This window comes from Tupaia chinensis, unplaced genomic scaffold (assembly GCF_000334495.1).
Source record: "Tupaia chinensis unplaced genomic scaffold, TupChi_1.0 Scaffold000532_1, whole genome shotgun sequence".
NCBI classification, from domain to species: domain Eukaryota; kingdom Metazoa; phylum Chordata; class Mammalia; order Scandentia; family Tupaiidae; genus Tupaia; species Tupaia belangeri.
The window spans coordinates 8,294,346-8,298,515 of record NW_006160045.1 but is presented as its reverse complement, the minus strand read 5'-3'; the positions used below and the strand labels follow the sequence as shown (position 1 = coordinate 8,298,515).

The 4,170-nt window shown below is 41.2% G+C and overlaps 1 pseudogene; it reads left to right on the top strand.

The window, feature by feature from the left end:
- Positions 1-602: 602 nt before the first annotated feature.
- LOC102493297 (calcyclin-binding protein-like) lies at positions 603-1,873 on the top strand (annotated as a pseudogene).
- Positions 1,874-4,170: the final 2,297 nt, after the last annotated feature.

The window sequence follows — 4,170 nt, the reverse complement described above, 5'->3', positions numbered from 1 at the left end:
GAACCAGGGGGATTGAGGGTGTAACAGTCTGAGATCAACGGTCTGAAAACATGGGACTCCTTGGAGGATGTAAGACCCGGAACCAAAGGGCAGAGAACCTGAAAAAAATGTTTTAAAGAATTATTTTATTGGAGAGACCAGCAGTTGGCATAGTGGCTATGTCGCTGGACTTCCATGTAGTCAACCTCAGTTTGAGTCCTAGACCCGGTGGCTTAAACTCACGCCAGGCATGCACACGTATGTGCCCAAGATCCAGAGAGGAGAATGGAGAAGGGATTGCAGCGTGGCCATCCTCCCGGGGGGGTGATTTCTCGCTTTCTGTCTCTCTTTCTGGTGATCACACATGCCCTATAGCAAAAACCTCTCCAAAAAAAAAAAAATTATTTTATTGCGGCTGGCAGGTGGTATGGTAGTTGAGGTGCTGGACTTCCATATAACCAAAAACGGTTCAAGTCCCAGAACTGGCATCTTGCTTTCTTACTACCCCAATCTGTCGCTGATCAAATTAAAAAATAATAATAATAATAAATTAAACAGATAATTATTTAAAGAAAGACTTGACTCTCCGGCTGTGGCTCGGGCAGTCGGTGCTCAGTGAGACCATGGCTTCAACTGTGGAAGAGCTACAGAAAGATCTAGAAGTAAAGGTGATATTGGAAAAGGCCACTAGGAAAAGAGTACGTGATGCTCTTACAGCTGAAAGATTCAAAATTGAGACAGAAATCAAAAACAAGATGCAACAGAAATCACAGGAAAAAAAAACAGAACCTCTTGACGATGAAAAGCCAGCTACTTTGGCTGCTCCCATTACAACAGGATGTACGGTGAAAATCAGGCATTATGGATGGGATCAGGCAGGTAAGGTTGTGAAAATCTACATTACCTCAACTGGAGTTCATCAGGTTCCTACTGAGAACGTGCAGGTGCGTTTCACAGAGAGGCCATTTGATCTTTTGGTAAAGAACCTAAATGGCAAGAGTTACTCCATGATTGTGAACAATCTTCTGAAACCCATCTCTGCTGAAGGCAGTTCAAAAAAAAGTTAAGACGAGGAACCAGCAGTTAGCATAATGGCTATGTCGCTGGACTCCCACGTAGTCGACTGCAGTTCCCGTCCCGGACCCAGTGGCTTAAAACTCACGCCGGGCGCGTGTGCGTGTGTGCCCAAGATCCCAAGAGGAGAATGGAGGAGAAGGGATTGCAGTGTGGCCATCCCGCTGGGGGGTGATTTCTGGCTTTCTGTCTCTCTGTCTCTCTCTGTCTGTCTGGCAAGCGCACGCGCCCTATAGCGAAAACCTCTACCAAAAAAAAAAAAAAGTTAAGATGGATACAGTTCTCATATTATGTAGAAAGAAAACAAAACACATCATGGGACTACCGGACTCAGGTTGAAAAAGAGTGCAGAAAGAAAAGCCTTCATACGACACTGACACAGATCCTAGTGAGGGGCTGGTGAATGTTTTAAAGGAAATTTATTATTTTATTTTATTTTTGGAGAGGTTTTTGCTATAGGGTGCATGCGCTTGCCAGACAGACAGGCAGAGACAGAGAGACAGAAAGCGAGAAATCACCTCCCAGGGGGGATGGCCATGTCACAATTCCTTCTCCTCCATTCTCCTCTCGGGATCTTGGGCACGCACGCACATGCACCCGGCGTGAGATTTAAGCCACTGGGTCCGGGACACAAACTGCGGTCGACTACGTGGAAGTCCAGCAACATAACCGTTATGCTAACTGCTGGTCCCTTTTAAAGGAAATTTATGAAGATGGAGATGATGATATGAAGCGAACCATTAATAAAGCTTGGGTGGAATCAAGAGAGAAGCAAGCCAAAGGAGAACCAGAATTCTGAGACTTAAAGTCCTTTCAAGAACTGTGATGTGGAAATTCTGGTGTTTTCAATAAGGGAATGTTGGTGAGCAGCGCGTGTAAATCGACAGAGAACTATTTACACAGCCTTCTAAGCAAAGCAGTGAATTCTCCATGCCCTACTGGAGAATTTATTTAAATAAAGTATGCTTATTAAACACTTCCTCCAAAGATGATTTCATTAGCATCCTGACCATTTTGTTCAAAAAAAGGATTATATTGCATTATCTGAAATAATGAAAATGCTATGTCTTTTTGTTCAGCTAAGAGATAGAAAACAAAAGTGTTTGTTTGCCTTTAAGTTAGTGACATCAATTCTAGTGTGAGAACAAAAAAGTGTAAAACTTGAATTTTTACATAAAATACAAGTTTGTGCTTGTACTTGGAAGTTGATTTCTTACTACCAGCTGCAATGCAGTACCATGTTCCAGTAATTCAGTGACAGATGATCCTGTGTATTTAAATATATTTGTTTATGCACCTATAGAACTGAAACTAAATAGAAACTTGACAAGAATAGACAAGCATTTCTTTTTTTTTTTTTCTTTTACCTTTCCTTTTAAATTTATTGAGTGAAATTCACACAGAGGTCTCAAGGGTTTTGGCTTAGACTTGGCAGGTTTAGACTATTTCCATATTCACTTGTTAAGCATGAACGTGTAACATATACATTCTAAGTTTTATCTGTTAACATATATACTATATAATATTAACACAAAAAAACCTAGTTGAACTAATTATTATGACCTTCCATATCTTTTTTTTTTTTTTTTATACACGTGGCCTGGTAACTTAATGGTCTGGGGTTGAGCTTTTCCAACTAAAAGCAAATTCTCCTCCAGAACCTCTTGAGACAAGCATTTTTTTTTTTTTTAGAAGTTTTTGCTATAGGATGCGTGCGCTCACCAGACAGAGAGAGACAGAGAGATAGAAAGCGAGAAATCACCCCCCAGGGGGGATGGTCACGCCGCCATCCCTTCTCCATTCTCCTCTCGGGATCTTGGGCACGCACGCACACGTGCCCGGCATGAGTTTAAGCCACCGGGTCCAGGACTCGAACTGCGGTCGACTACGTGGGAGTTCAGTGACATAGCCATTATGCTAACTGCTGGTCCCTAGACAAGCATTTTTATATATACCAGTTAGAAAGTTTTGCCATGGATCAGAGAGCTTATAAAAGTAATAACCGTAAAGCTAAAATAATTAACTTGAAAATCCATCCATTCCTTTATTCAATAAAGTAGATTTTTTAATTTGAAAAAAATGAAAGACAGACTTGATGATGGAACCATCAGATGGCATCACTGGGCTCCCATATTTGAGTCCCAAACACAACAGCTTGAAACTCATGCAGGACACATGTGCACACACGCCCAAAATCCCAAGGGGAGACTGGAGGAGAAGGAATTGGCCAACCCTCTGGGAGGTGATTTCTCATTCTGTCTGTCTCTCTGGTGAGCACATGTGCCCTACAGCACAAAATCTCTCTCTAAAAAGAAAAATAAAAAGAGAACTTAATTCCAAATTGTATTCAGGGAAAGGGCGAGAGGGGAACAGACTGGGACCTCCATGTTCAGCTCGCACAAATGAATGGATGGCAACCCTGTCTTGAGCAATGGAATACTGAGAAGAGCCCAAGTTTGGGAAGGAAAATCATGGTTTGGTTTGGGCTTAGTGCCTTTGAGACATTCAAGCAAAATCAGGGTACAATTAACAAGGAAATTGCAACAGACACGAAGTAGTCCCAAAGTACCAATCCTTTTCACGTTACTAATTGTTAGAGGACTGAAGCCTCATGGCCTCTTCTGTGCTCTTTTTTTGATATGTCCACATTGTCACACTCAGGTGCTATGGTTTCAATGCGTTCCCTCAAAATTCATGTGTTAAGATTTGGCTCCTATTGTGATGGGGTTAGGGTGGCAAATGTTGGTGAGGATGTGGAGAGATCAGAACCTTCCACACTGCTGAGGGAAATGTAGAAAAGCACGGCCCCTCCAAAAAACTTGGGGGTTCCTCGGAAAGTTAAACAGTTAGCATATAACTCAGCGTTTCAACTCGTACGTGTATATGCTCACCAAAAAACTTGTCCATGAATAGCAGTACTACTCATAATTGCCAAAAAATACAACCCAAATGTTCATCCACCTATGACAAGATAAACAAAGCATGGAAGTATAGCCACACAATGAAATGTTGTTTGACCATAAAAAGAAATGATGTACCAATACTTATGTATCTTCTGTATTTTCTTTTTTTAAAAAAAAAAATTATTTATTTAATTTTACTTATTCATTTATTTTA